At 39.9% G+C, this 15,425-nt stretch overlaps 1 protein-coding gene across 1 annotated transcript in view; it reads left to right on the top strand.

Moving 5' to 3' along the window:
* The window catches only part of OCA2 (OCA2 melanosomal transmembrane protein), a 198,625-nt gene that overhangs the window by 32,381 nt on the left and 150,819 nt on the right, over positions 1 to 15,425 (top strand). The gene's annotated exons all lie outside the window — the stretch shown is intronic.

Here is a 15,425-nt window from a genome sequence, read left to right as displayed (position 1 = left end):
TGATTTAGTTGCTGAAATACAACAAAAGCTGACAAATGAGTCACCAAAATGGTTACAGACAGTGACCAACCAAGCAATTCACTGCTTGATAGGTACTAATGGGACTGCAAGGGTAACCTGCAATAATTGCACTAATGGACCACCAGAAGTCAGAGACCATACAGAGCTTTGTCCACAGCAGGTTGGAGCTAAGTCAAGGATAGCACAGTGAGCTGGGGAGGCAGGTCTGCCAGGACTGGGAAGGTTCAGAAGTAATGCCCTTAGTTTTTAACTTTGCATGTTTTTATATGATTCCTTTTGGGCAGGGTGAAGTAGAAAACAGATTGGCAGTTGCAGCAGCTCACAGTTTTCAGGGGTGCAGCATAAGATACTGACTTAGTACTGTCTGTGAATTGGCATCATTCAGAAGCAGCTGTGAAAGGCTGAAGGTTTTGCTCACACTTTCTGAGCTACACCTTTTTCCGTGCTAGTCAGTGAGGACAGCAAACACAGTCCATCTGCTATTAATTTCCTGAGATCCTTGAGCAGTTTCTCTAAAGACTTCCTCGCCTGAAGTGGAGCTCTGGCAATGCTGGAGTATGCAAGCATTTGTCTCAGGCAGCAGTGCTGGCAGTTATATTGAACTAGTACGTCTGGTCAAGCATTACACTTGCTGTTTGAGAAGGAAACACTGTTCCATTGATGAATTTATTGTAAGAAGTTTAATCCTGGATTAATACAATATTTCCTTGAATGGGGTATACAAGTATTTCAGAGTGTCTTTTTCACCCACTCTTGCAGTCTTATGTAATTTATTTTCTCTGCTGCTGAGAAAATAAAAAAATAGAAGCAGCCTCATGTATTCTTTCATCTCTGATCTTTCTAGGAGTGATAGGAGCAACTCTGCCTCCTCAGCCACATCAATGACATGTGAGCTGCAATCCTCTTTAGGGTCTATTGACAGCTGGCTCATCATGTAAACCTCTTACAGTGTAAAGCATGAACCTGAATTTAGTGAATCTGTCTGATAAAAGGAAGAGTAAACCCAGAATGAAGGGTAACGAAGGATGCTCTTCTTTTTCCTCTGATGTGTGTTTAATTGTGTAAGCTAAAACAGCAGGGTTGTGTCATAATATTATATAAATACATGATTTTGCACCCATTGGCAGCATGTGGCTACTTTGCCAAGATGCTCTATGTGCTGTGTGTTGTGCCTCCCAGTGCTTTCCAGTGCAGGCCAACAAGAGTAAATGCTCTTTGCAGAAGTGGTGCAATGGAATTTGTGCATTTTAGACATTGTTTTTGGTTCATGTCTACTTGGCATGTTGTAGCCTGTTCCCAAAAATGAGTTAAGCCAGAACTGTAAGCAATCGTGATGTTTCAAAGAAAATAAATTTGAACATCAGCTTGTGTAAAACAGTTGTTTTAACTACAAAAAAAGTGCCATCAAGCACCCATTACAAACCTGCTCAAAGTTGCATGACAGTACTGAAGACAATTATAGGACCAGAAGTATTCAAACTACACTATTTTGACAGAAGACAGTCTGTCCTTGGCAGAAAAGAATGATAGATTGTCAGAAGGATTTGGATGGATCAGTATCATACTAATCACAGTTTTGAACCTATAAGTCTGTCAGCAAAAGTTGAAAAAAGCTCCACTGATGTCATTAGACCTGTCATGCTTTCCTTCAGATGGAAATCTGGATGTTTGTGAGGCAGAACACACAAGAACCCCACATCAAAAGCAGTTGACAAATGTACCAATTTATTCAATTCATTTACAATACAGAATAGGACTGATCATTTAATTTCGTTTACATGTCAATCCAAGAAACGTTTTAGGCTCAAGCAGACAGGAAGGAGGAAAGACATTTCTGGGTTTTCATACTTGGGAAACTATGAACCTGGGGAGATTTAGGTCATACATATAATGGTTTGAGATCATCAGAATTAGGCATTGACATCAGCGTCCTTATGGAGCCTACCCGTGCTGCATATGTACCTCTTCAGGGATGCAGTCTTCACGGTATCACTTTCTACATCACATTCAGTCTTCATTAACAAGGAAGTTGCAAGTAGGAACATACCTTGTCCTTCTTGAGGTTACAGTGTTTGATTATTGATTAAAATAAATTAATATTTAAACTAGCGTAACACTGCAGAGCCAAGATTCTAACCATGCCCCCTGCAATGATGAACAAATGTTGATGGAGTCCATCCTTCCTTTCTAAATCAATGGCCTTTTTAAAAAATTAGTATGTCTATGTGCTTTTTGAGTGAAGTTTAAATCTGTTCTTTTAGCTGTGCCATGTGTCATGATATTTTTTCTCTCCAGCCCACGGTTTTTTCTAATGCTTCTGGAGGAGATAATTCCTGTAGCTTTAGTTTTTCCACTACTCTTAACTTCCAGATTACATAACCTTAAAATAGTACATTTGTTTTTCTCTGTGGCAGTACTCTATGGACTTCTGCTTTTCATAAGCATTTTTTGTTTGTTTGCTTTTAAAACATTTCTTTGCAATTGCAACCTACTTCTAAGTGCCATGACTCAAATGTGATTCCATCGTGCAAGCTTTAAATTGGTTATTTTTGTGTAGAGGAACAACCATTATTTTGTATTGAATCTTGAGGTGCAGAAGAGCTACCTCTACATTAACTTTTAAGAACGATATGTGGTTATGGGCTTTTTAGTGTTTATCTCTCTCTTTTTTTTTTATTGTGACTTTATATATTGTTCTGCTGCCTAGAGTATCCACTTACCTATTTCCTTTGCATTGCCATATTGTCAGAGTATCCTTTGGTTTTCCTGCTGTGTCACACTCTATGGATAATTTCTTTTTGCAAACTGCCTGTTCAGACTGTATTAAAAAGACAGTTTTCAGTGCAGTAGATATTTGGCAGCAGTTTTTGGAGTTGTTTTATTCAAGAGATACATGTGAGGAACTGTGTTTTGTTAGTATTATACTTTATCCTACATTCAGGCTTTTGATGTATGCTTCAGGCTTCTTTTATTTGGAGGTGCTGTTGATTCAAGAGCACTAAGCCTTTTTGATCTGTTTGAGTTTATAATCAAACAGCTGCAACAACTGTCTTGTCTAGCACATCGCAAAGGGCAAGGTTTGCCTTGTTTCTTTTTTATTGAAACCCTGTTTTTTTCATGCTTTTTAAAACGCTAACAAGTTTTTTTTTTAATTGAAAATTAATATATTATTCAGGTGCTGTATCTGCCTGAAAAATGAAACACTTGTAAACTTTCTTATGTCTTTAACTTTCTATGTCAGCTGTGCTCCACAGCATCTCTGCCAGGGTGGGACCAGTAACAGAGATCCTTCATCTCAATTCTGATTTTGTAGACAGATATATCTGTCTTGCTTCTTTAATGTGGTTCATTTGCAAGGACTGACTGTTTTTTTTTATTCTTCTGTCTCTGTATAGCAGCTTGGAGCCTCCTGCCTTGATAAGGGGAAGAAGCTGATGACAATGGGCAGGCAAAGGGTTTCTCCTTTACTGCAGATAACCTCTTGCTGAATAATTTATTTATTTATTTATTTAATTTTTAAGCCATCAGCACTGACACTTTCCATTTTTTTCTTTGGGAGCAGAGAATTAGGTCTTATTTATGTCACCTCATGTCTGGATAGCCAGAAATTTTCATGTGTATGCAAAGACTTATTGTCCATACAGCCACTGAACAGAATCCTATCTTTTTTTCTGGTAATCACTATCTAGGATTTATTTATCTTTGGATGGATGGTGATTTTTAGAATGTGCATAGCAAAATATTATGGCATTTCTTGTCAAGAATATGCTATTTCAGGAGAAAGACTGAAGGAAATCCCCTTTGTGAGACTATGGAGAAACCAAAGTGTCACTCTGTGTAGGGCCAAAGCAAACACCATGTCTGAGAAGAAAGAGTCTGGGACTGGAAAGAGTCTGTGACTTGGGGGGAAGATCATTGCAAATATGACATACAGTTACACTGTGTTGCGCGAACAAAGCCATCTGCCATGCAGTAAAAGAAATTCCCTTCTAAACCCTGAGGAGCATGATTATTGTTTTTTGACTTTTCAGCACACAGGAATATGTTCTTACATGAAGAAGGATTACAGATTAAATAAGGAGGAAGAGAAGCTGAAATTACATCATTATTCTTAGTTTTTGTGATCAGTTTTCCCCATTTGAGGAGAGACTTGCTGAGTATAATTTCCCAGCATGAGACAGGGAAATTCTCTGTTTCTTTGCAATGCACTATCTATAATCCTTTTATTATTCTTTTTTTTTTCCTTCCTCTTTTTAAATTTGAGAATCTCAGTTGAATATGTTGATGGTCTCAGATCTTTGTGTTTCAAATTCATCTCCCATGACATTGAATCAAAAATTTGTGTTTTAAAGCTGCTTGCTAACATAAATTATATAGCTCTTTCTCTGGCATGGTAGACTTCAGGTACCTATACATACCTGAGGCCTTTCAAGATAGAAAAAGATGTCTGGTAGCAAAACAGAACCCAGCAAGCACCCAGAGTTTCCTGAGGCTTGTAAACTGCATATGTTAATATATTTCAGTGATATTAGTGAAGGGAAGAGCATCATCTTTGTGAGATAAAACTGCATTTGTTCCTGGAGGTTTCACTGAATATTCTTCAAATGTAAAAACAAATATTGTATTATTATCAGCTACCTTTTTATTCTGTTTGGTTTCTTTAATTTGTTCCTCTGGGATTTTCAGTGCTTTAAAAATATTTGTCTGTGATACAATTCAAGGTAGAATGCAATAGCTAGTGATGTGGGTTTACTTTGTTTTGGAAGTTACTTGTTAGTAAGTTATAAGGAAATTATGTTTGGAAGGACTTGATAATTTTTTGCATTCCTAGTCAACACTGAATAACTTTTCTGGTGAAAAGTTTTCTGTATGAAAAAGAGATTTCATCTAAGAGCAAAGAAAAAGCACATGAGGAAAGTACTTTTTAGTACATTGTGTGTGGCTTATACATTATTTACTGAAGGAGGCTTTGTTATCTCAGAGTTAATTCTCCAGGTTCATTGTATAGTCAGCATAGGAGGCAGGGAGGATGAAAACAATTTGAAGAGGTCTCTCTCTTACCAGTGACTGTAACTATCCTAGACCAGACTTATAGATGGTAAAAGTCATATAGTTAACCTCAGTTTCTTATGCTCAGACAGAACTTGAAAAGGAATTCTTAATATCTCCATTATAATTAAGATTATATAAAAAATAGAAGGACGCTCATTATAGTGAAAAAATACCCATTATTTCAATATATGATAGCTATATATTTCCCTGCAAATTATTTATCTTAAAATTTTACTGCTGTTTCTTCTCTGTCATCTCCGAGTACTGTGTCTCATTCCCTAGATTTGGAGAAAATTTTAGCATTTTTGCTGGGGCCAGTCCACTGAGATCAGGATCTACATAAAGGCCACAGAAGTTGTCCTAGTTATATTGTAACACCTTATGAGACGCCAACTACTTACCAGATATAAGGGTTCTTGAACCTGCCTTGTTTCATTTTATTCTGAACAAAGGGCAAAATACAAGTCCCAGCAAGCTTACTATAGCTGAGATCCATCATATGCCTTTTTAAAACAAAGCTTAATTTGATGGCAGCTTGAATTTTTAAGCCATGCAGTGGCCTGCTGCTTGCCTTCACCTCTACTGTCTCTCCAGGCACAGGAATCAGTCACTTTTTTTTATGTATGTTGTTAATTAGCTTTTTTGTACATCTGTCTGGCTATTTTTTTAACCTCCAAATGATGGAAACACTTTGTTTTTAGTGACAAAGTTACCTTTTCATCTAAAAGTTGCAAGTCTGAAAATGTTATCTCCAAATTCTTGGAATGAAACAAGTAATGACAATTTTAAGATCAATGTCTTAAAAAAAAGAAAAAAAGAAAAGAAAAATAGCTTCTGCATTACTTCATCTTTAAGTATAGTTCACTAATTATTCTTTTCAGTCTTCAAAACTGGGGTGAGTGGCATAAGAGTGTATTATAAGACTACGTAAGGCCAGAAGCATAATTACATGTGACAGATCACTAAATTGTTTGGATTAAGGGAAATTATATCAACATAAAACTGTCTCACCATTGTGTAGAAAAGCTTTCCACCACCTAGGATGTGGTCAATTGTCTTCTTTCAATAGCACTTCCTTTTTTTTATCATCCTTAAATTTAGGTAGTCTGAATCTTCATACTTCAGTATACATTCCCCCAAGCCTTTGGGACTACAGTATCATGTCACTTCAATGCTTGAAGAATAACCTTTCTTAGAGATGGTCACATCATACGTTTGTTTCTCAGATCTATCCTTCTGTTTGTATTTCCATCATCTGAGTGCTCCATCTTGCATCTTTAAGAGAGTCTGGTCAGATACATAGTTAAAACATTAAGTTGTGACAACTTCCTTAATTTTTTAGATTCTTGGGTTTGCCTCACAGACTACAAAAAATGTGTGAACCTTGCTTTATTTGTCATAAATTTAGTTAGCATCACAGCTGCTTAAGCTAAAAGCCCATTGTGGACACCAAAGAGAAATGTTGGCATTTAAAAGCCAAGCTTGCAGAATATGCTAAAGTATTACAAGCGTAGCCATGCTTACAGTGTTGCTTATAAATTGCTTCCCTATAGCAGATTCATTTTTCCCTGCAGCAATTGAGAATAATACCTTTTAACAGATTATCTGTGCAATCTGTGTAGAAACTGGGGTTTTGGAAGTTGGGCCATTACCCATACCAGCTACTGCTGCCTATTTAAAATTTGCAGCTTGCTGGCAGTTGCCAACAGCTAAACTGTTTTGGCAGCAGCTGCTCCTGAGATGTATTTTCTCCTTCAGAGTGTCTGCGGTTTTTGTATGCTATCTCCTGTAGATTTCCAATTTCTTTGCTGAAGCAGAAAATAGAGAAAAGGAAACAGCAGTTATGCCTTTTCACTGCAACTTCTCAGTCCTTCAAAGGGCAGGCTTTTTTTGACCTGCCTCATCACTGTGGCCCTGCTGGGCAGTCATGAAATTCTTGGGTGGTCCCGGTCCCTGTCCCTGTCCTGTTCCTGCTCCCTTGCTGGGTGCTGTGGGATAGGCCCTGGTTAGGGAGGTCATGGCCCTGCCAGACCCACAGCCACCCTCTGTTCCTGGCTCCTCCCACAGGGTGGCCGGACCTTGTGATGCTTTGACATGAGACTGAGAAATGTGTGGAGAACATCTTATTCCTTTTAGTTAGTCAGAGGAACTTCAAGGCAGCTTAAGGATTTAAGTACATTCTTTTAGCTTCACCAACTGCAGTGGTGCACTGATCTGTTAACCACATCTTGATGTCTTCTTGGTGGAGACTTCCCCTGACAGAGGAAGGCAAAGACTCTTGATGAAAAGGAGCTATCACGTCCTGGAGATATCTGAAAAATTAATTTCTCAGGGAAGTACAAGAACCCTAGAAAGCCTGATTTGATTCAAAAAACCCCAAACACAGGAAGCACTCTATTTCCAAGCTATTTCTAAACTTAAAATTGCCTTGCTTCTTAAAGTTTCAGAATATTGCACAAATGAAAGAAAAAAGACCACTACCACATGCTCTTGCAGGATGTGTTCACTCTTTAAATCCAGAAGTGAATGAAGCAAGCACATTGTGTGAGCCCTACATAAGGAACTATTTTTGTCTTGGAAAATCTCAGCACACATTTCACTACATATTTCTTAAACATGTTCTTTACTTGCTCAGGGTCTTAGCATGGCAAACGCGTCTCAATATGACACCTGCCAGTTGGCTGTGCCTCTTGCAATGTCTTGCTGTCAGGTAGTACCAGCACCACAGTCCTCTGGAGAACTCTGTACAGTCCTGTCTAATAGAAAATTAGGAAAGTCAAAGAGAAAATGAGTCTGTATAAAGTAATGCTATCACTGTTAAATTTTTCTGACATCTTAATGGTGTATGCTTTTAAAGGGTCTAGAGGTTATTTGCTGATTTAGTTGATGCTACCATAAAGCAGTCATCAGAAAATGTCTGGAGCCTGTTCAGAGATGTAAGCTCTGGAGTCTTTGATCCTTCCCTTGACTCTTAGTGTATCAATTGACTATACTTCATTTGTGATGGGTAGTCATAACAGTTCCCCATGACATGCTGCCACTGAGGAGAAGACATGGTGGAGGCTTGTGTCTCTGTGTGGGCACATACATATCATAATGTTGATAGATGTATGCTAACAGCTGCTTAGCACACAGTAAATGTTTAAAAGCTGAATGCTATGATGTTGGTCAGCACAATTTGTACCATATAACCATTGTCCAAAAGTGGACTTTAACAGAAAATGACAAATACCATATTTGGTGGAAGAATATGTTTCAAATGGGGCCAAAAACCGGTGTGGTGTTTTCTTTTTCAATTTTTTTTTTTTTTTTTTGTAAAAAGCTCTCTGCTTTTCAATTTGTTTCTGCATTGTGCATGTTTAATATTCTTTTTCCCTGAAGAGGTTCTTTTAATATTTGATATAGTAAAATTTCTAATAAGTTCTGTTCAAAACTGTTGATGTTCTTGCATAATGCTTCCATATTACCTCTTCTTCAATTCTGATCAAATCCTTTCTGTAGATGTAGGAATTATTGCTTTCTGTTGTTACAGAAATAGCTTTTACTGATAGTTGCATGCATGACATAGGATATGGCAGATGAAGCATTTTATTAGCAGATGTTTAAAATACATCCTTTTTATTATAGGAAGTGAAAACTTAATGGATTGTGTAGCATCATTAAGCTTTTCAATATAAGGCTAAATAATAGGTTCTAGCCAAACCTAGTGACTATTTTAAGTATTTGCAAGCTAACTAGGATGAGTATGGTCTTTTCATTCCTCAGGTTTTTCTTTTTGGGTGCTTATATCTTTTGGTGTCCTCTTCTGTAGGGTATTTGGGATTGAAAGGTGGCTTATTGCTGAACAACAGTTACAACCACAAAGGCTTCCCTGTCCTTTCCTTTCAAGTGGCACATTAGGAAATGCCTAAAAATGTGGTAGTGGGGCAGGTCTGATGCTCAACAAGAAGAATAGAGTTCTCTTTAGGGACTTCATCCAAAGTCCCCTGAAGACTTCGGAAGTTATCACCTGCAGGTAATAGGAAACAGCTGTGTGTTGCAGGTGGAATCCTTCTTCAGCTGCTGTCAGGCAACTAGGGCTTCATCTGGGGTGTGGACAGCCCTCTTACAATGCTGGGTTACTATGGAGACAGTCAGAAATTGTAATTGCTTGAAAGATTAGCAGCTGGAAAGTATGACTTTGACTGTGAGTAACCAGCTCAAGAAACACACTTCCTCAGAGCAAACCTATACTTCTGCAGAGAGAGCCAGAATCTGTATATACGATTCACAGCAGTATCCAAGTGGTTAAGAACACAAACTTCTTTTTGAAAGATTTCTCCTAATTAAAATATAAACCATGCCCAACTGTAAAAAATGTGAGAAAGAATGTGGCCACAGCAGTGCTTGTACAGGAGGCAGGATACGCTCTTCTTTTCCTGATGTCAGTTCTACGTGGATCTTTCCATGTGAGTGATGCATTGTGAGTCTTTAAAAAGGTCCTTGTCAAATACTTTTTTCAGTAGCTTTTGGTTTTAGTTTTCTCCAATGAATTTTGAATGAAAGGGAAATGAGAATGGTAATTTTTTTGTGTGAAAATACATGCGCCTGTCTACATATAAATATATACATTTGTAAATGCACTTATTTCATATCTCATATTTGATGTATAAAATGCGAATGATTTTTGAGTTTGAACCGTGAGAGAAGAACAGTGAAGACAATTGGTGTTCAGCTTACCAGCTCCTCAACTGTACATAGTATAAATCCAGAGCAGTCCCCTCGTCCTATGAATGAGTCTATCCACATTGGGCTAATGAGCTGACCTCCTGATTAGCTCCTTGGTAATGTTGCTGAATTGCTTAATAGAGATGGATTGAACTCCATTCTAGCATCTAGGTAAAACCAAAGTTTCTAGGTATTTTGATTGTGAAAAAGCTTCAAAGTGTAAACTATCCTAGGTTTTGAAATGTGTCACATTGATTTCTTTCCTTTATTTAGACAATGTCAATTGCCACCCACTTGCAGGGCTGAGGAGCACCAAGAATGATGCTAAGGTTTCTGAGCACTGTAGACTTGTTCCTCTAATAGCAGGGGGTCTCTGGGCCTTCTTAGGTTTTGTTTGCAGATGATTATCTTATGTGTTATCTTTTAATGAAGTGGGTGACCAATTCTCCCTAGTAGTGTCTCTGCAGAAGTAAGAGGGGCACAGACGAGTTTGCCTTAGTCTCTCTGTTTAGGGATTACTTTTGTTTTTATAGCCCATGCTATTTTTTCATGATATTACAACTTTTGTTGTAGCCTTTTGTTTCAGCCTTCAAGATTCTTATATGCCTTGATTAGCTTTATTGTTTGTATTACTTTCATTCTCTAATTAGAGTAATCACATCATGGGGGAGTTGAGGCTCTTCTGTTTTTTCTCTAATTATTTTTGTTTTGTTGAGCCTGGCTGCTTCCTGCTGCTTATTCTTGTCCATGTATTTTTACTCTCTGCAAATTGATGTTGTCATGTATTAATTGTTTTCATTTTATTTGAAGACCTTTTCCATTTTTACTGTGTTTTCCATTCTTGGCAATCTGTAAAACTCTAAATTTTAAAGTTCCATTTAAAAGCAGCAAGACCTATACTGGCAGGTGGGCATAACAATTAATCAAAAAGAAAGCAAAAATGATGCCTTTAACTAGCATTCTGAATCCTTTACCTCAGGTTCTGTCATTTAAACAACCTTCCACCAACCTTTTATTCTCCCTTTATGGTTGCCATTGCTGAGGTTGCTTTGGCCTTCAGCTGTCTTTGCATAATGGCCATTCACAGCAGTGGTTAAGACCTGCCGAGGTGAGGGATTGCCAGTAGATATATGTATGCCTATGTAAAGCAAAGCAGTATTGGTATCAAGCCCTAACAATTAGAAGAAATTGGAAGTTTCTGTAGAAAGTTTTATGGTTATTAATCTCAGAGTGTACATATGTTAGGAGAAAAAGAAGAAAAGTAAGTGTGGAAAGGTTAATGGTGTGCGCAATATGAGGATAGATCGGAACAGCATACAATATATTTTATTTAGAGCCTTTTTTTTTTGTGGAGTGTGGCATCATTTTTTTAAAAGCAGAAACAGCTAATCAGTCTTTGCATGAGTTAAATTTCTGACTGTGCAAGTTCAAGGTCCATCATTGAAATCGTCGCCTTTGGATGCAAACTTTGAATATAGTGGTATGCAGGAGTTAGCCTGCATATCAGGAGCATATCAGCAATGCTTGGTAAGCACACATTTAAAGTCCTGACAGTGTTTTTGCTACCCTTATGGATTATATTTTGTAAAAGCTCTAGGTAATCTTTTACATCTAAGGCCATGATAACATTTGAATAGCACTTTCTTCAAAATACATGAGTTTCTCCACTTGAACTTTTTGTGTGAATGCTATTCTCCTATTTAAAAATGGAAGCACTTAGATAGCTTCAGAGTATGCACTCATCTCTTCACAGATGAAGTGTCAGTGCAATGTAGCACCTGAATTTTAATCTTCTCAACATTTGATCTGAGGTACTGGATAATTCAGTCTCTATAACTGATGCATTCTCTTCTGCTGAGATTGCAAATATGGTGCTTACAGCAGAGTTTGAATGACATTTGTGCCACTCAAAGATGATATAACCATATCCAGTTGCTCCACGCCTAGAATATCACTAGATAGACAGATAGCTGTACTAAACAAGCAAGCTGAAGCATTAACTGGAGGTTTTAATTTTACAGAGTGTGAGTTCACACAGACATCTACAAATTACAAGAAATTCCACTGTCTTCCATTTGCTATAAGCTTAAATACACGGACCCTTCTTTTTGGACAGTCCTTACAATAAGGGGATTGAATTATCAGACATATTTGTATATTTTTTAATTAGTTGTCTGTGATTTTATAATTTCTTTCCCCTTTCAGTCCAGCAATAGCAGAAGAAATTTTAGGTTTCTTCTAAATGTCCCTGGGAATAATACTATCTGCATATTGACTGTATGTCTAGCAGATTTCTTTGGGACTTTCTGGTGGTGGGTGGCGACAGTTTTGAACAGAATAAATCAGAGTGTGTCTGAATAATGGTGGTTTGATGGGAAATGTCTATGGAAGAGCCAGGTCTTGAGTATTGCAAAATGGCTCAATTAATCTCTCCCAGAAGCCTGCCCCAAACCTGGACCCCTGTGATTGTGCTTGATTTTATTCAGCTGTTTCTTAAAATGGGATTTATGTTTTAGTAAAAGACTTCTTAACAGTGCTAAGCTGCAGTATGGCCAGAGGGAGTTTACTCTCTATTAATTTTATGCAGCACCAGGACCAAGACTTGAAACTGTTTGGCAAGGATTGTGCTGCAGGACAAAGCTTTCTTCCCTAATAGGAAGGCTGCTGATGTTGCTGTACATATTAGGAGATTTCTGGTGATCCATGTCTCAAATGAAATTTACAGGACAGAAATGATCCTATTATTTTATGTTTATGAAGTATATTAATGTGAATTTATATGAATAAGCATGGCTTCTATGACTGGAGTGTTGGAATAGAAGGTTACAGGCTCTTTAGGAAGGATGGGCCTGGCAGGTGGGGAGGGGGAGTTGCCCTTTATGTTAGGGATAGGCTGGAGAGTATGGAACTCTGTCTGGGGACAGGTGAGCAGCCCACAGAGAGTTTGTGGGTCAGGGTTAAAGGGAGAACAGCTATGGGAGACATTACTGTGGGGATCTGTTACAGACCGCCTGACCAAGGAGAACCTGCGGATGGAGCACTCCATAGACAGATAGGAAAAGCCTCACACTCACAGGCCCTTGTTCTCATGGGTGACTTCAACCACCCTGACATCTGTTGGAAGGACGGTATGGCCCGGCACAAGCAATCCAGGAGGTTCCTCGATTGTGTAGAGGACAACTTCCTTCTGCAAGTAATAGAGGAGCTGACAAGGAGAGGTGCTATGCTTGACCTTGTGCTCACCAACAGGGAAGGGCTGGCTGGAAATGTGACTCTCCAGGGCAGCCTTGGATGCAGTGATCACGAGATGCTCGAATTTGAGATCCTCAGGACAGTGAGAAGAGCATGCAGCAAGCTCACTGCGCTGGACTTCAAGAGAGCAGACTTTGGCCTCTTCAGAAACCTGCTTAGGAAGGTTCCATGGGATACAGCCCTAGAGGGCAGAGGGGCCCAAGACTGTTGGTTGATATTCAAGGATCATCTGCTGCAAGCTCAGGAGTGTTGCATCCCAACCAGAAGGAAGTGCAGCAGGAGGGCCAGGAGACCTCCTTGGATGGATAAGGAGCTCCTGAGGAAAATTCAATTGAAAAAAGAGGCTTATAATAAGTGGAAGCAAGGACAGGTGGCATGGGAAGAGCACAGGGATGTTGTCCGAGAAGCTAGGGACCAGGTTAGGAAAGCTAAGGCTCAGTCAGAATTAAACTTAGCTAGAGGTATTAAAGATAAGAGGAAGGGATTCTACAGGTACATAGCAAGTAAAAAACAGACTAGGGAGAACATAGGCCCCCTCAGGAAGCTCTTGGGAGAACTGGCTACACAGGATTTGGAGAAGGCTGAGGTTCTGAATGACTTCTATGCTTGGGTCTTCACTGCCAAAGGCTCCGACCAAACCACCCAAGTCTTGGAAGGCAGATGCAGGGACTGTGAGAATGAAGACCTTGCGCCCACTGTAGGAGAGGAACTGGTTCGAGACCATCTTCAAAATCTGAACGTGCACAAGTCCATGGGTCCTGATGAGATCCACCCGCGGGTCCTGAAGGAGCTGGCAAATGAAGTTGCGAAGTTGCTGGCCATCATATTTGAAAAATCATGGCAGTCAGGTGAAGTTCCCGATGACTGTAAAAAGGGAAATATAACCCCCATTTTCAAGAAGGGGAAAATGGATGACCCGGGGAATTACAGACCAGTCAGTCTCACCTCTGTGCCTGGCAAAATCTTGGAGCAGATTCTCCTGGAAGGCATGCTAAGGGACATGAAAATCAACAAGGTGCTTGGTGACAGCCAGCATGGCTTCACTAAGGGGAAATCCTGCCTGACCAATTTGGTGGCCTTGTATGATGGGGCTACAGAACTGATGGACAGGGGTAGAGCAGTTGATGTCATCTACCTGGACTTGTGCAAAGCGTTCGACACTGTCCCACACGACATCCTTGTCTCTAAATTGGAGCGACATCAATTTGATGGATGGACCACTCGGTGGATAAAGAACTGGCTGGATGGCCACACACAAAGAGTTGTGGTCAATGGCTCAATGTCCAGCTGGAGACCAGTAACGAGTGGTGTCCCTCAGGGATCAGTTTTGGGACCGGTCTTGTTCAACATCTTTGCCGCTGACATGGACAGTGGGATTGAGTGCGCCCTCAGCAAGTCTGTGGATGACACCAAGCTGTGTGGTTCAGTTGATACCCTGGAGGGAAGGGATGCCATCCAGAGGGACCTTGACAGGCTTGTGAGGTGGGCTGATGCCAACCTCATGAGGTTTAACCATGCCAAGTGCAAGGTCCTACAGCTGGGTCAGAGCAATCCCAGACACAACTACAGGTTGGGCAGAGAAGAGATTCAGAGCAGCCCTGCAGAGAAGGACTTGGGGGTGCTGGTTGATGAGAAACTTAACATAAGCCGGCAGTGTGCGCTTGCAGCCCAGAAAGCCAACCGTACCCTGGGCTGCATTAAAAGGAGTGTGACCAGCAGGTCGAAGGAGGTGATCCTGCCCCTCTACTCTGCTCTTGTGAGACCTCACTTGGAGTACTGTGTGCAGTTCTGGTGTCCTCAACATAAAAAGGACATGGAACTGTTGGAACAAGTCCAGAGGAGGGCCACGAGGATGATCAGGGAACTGGAGCACCTCCCATATGAAGACAGGCTGAGGAAGTTGGAGCTGTTCAGCCTGGAGAAGAGAAGGCTGCGTGGAGACCTCATAGCAGCCTTCCAGTATCTGAAGGGGGCCTATAGGGATGCTGGAGAGGGACTGTTCATTAGGGACTGTAGTGATAGGACAAGGGGTAACGGGTTAAATCTTAAACAGGGGAAGTTTAGATTGGATATAAGAAGGAAATTCTTTCCTGTTAGGGTGGTGAGGCACTGGAATAGGTTGCCCAGGGAGCTTGTGAATGCTCCATCCCTGGCAGTGTTCAAGACCAGGTTGGACAAGGCCTTGGGTGATATGATTTAGCGTTAGGTTTCCCTGCCCACGGCAGGGGGGTTGGAACTAGATGATCTTAAGGTCCTTTCCAACCCTAACGATTCTATGATTCTATGATTCTAAGTAGCATCCTCCATGACCGTAAGGAAGTAACTATCATGATTAGTTCAAGCTTAATGAAAACCTTGATTTAGGTGAACACCATTCTTGATGAATATTTAGC

Source organism: Pezoporus occidentalis, unplaced genomic scaffold (genome assembly GCF_034315485.1).
Source record: "Pezoporus occidentalis ecotype Australia unplaced genomic scaffold, CSIRO_AGI_Poc_V1 ctg32, whole genome shotgun sequence".
Classification (NCBI taxonomy): Eukaryota; Metazoa; Chordata; class Aves; order Psittaciformes; family Psittacidae; genus Pezoporus; species Pezoporus occidentalis.
Note: the sequence above shows the minus strand (reverse complement) of the source record. Positions and strands in the feature narration are given on the sequence as shown.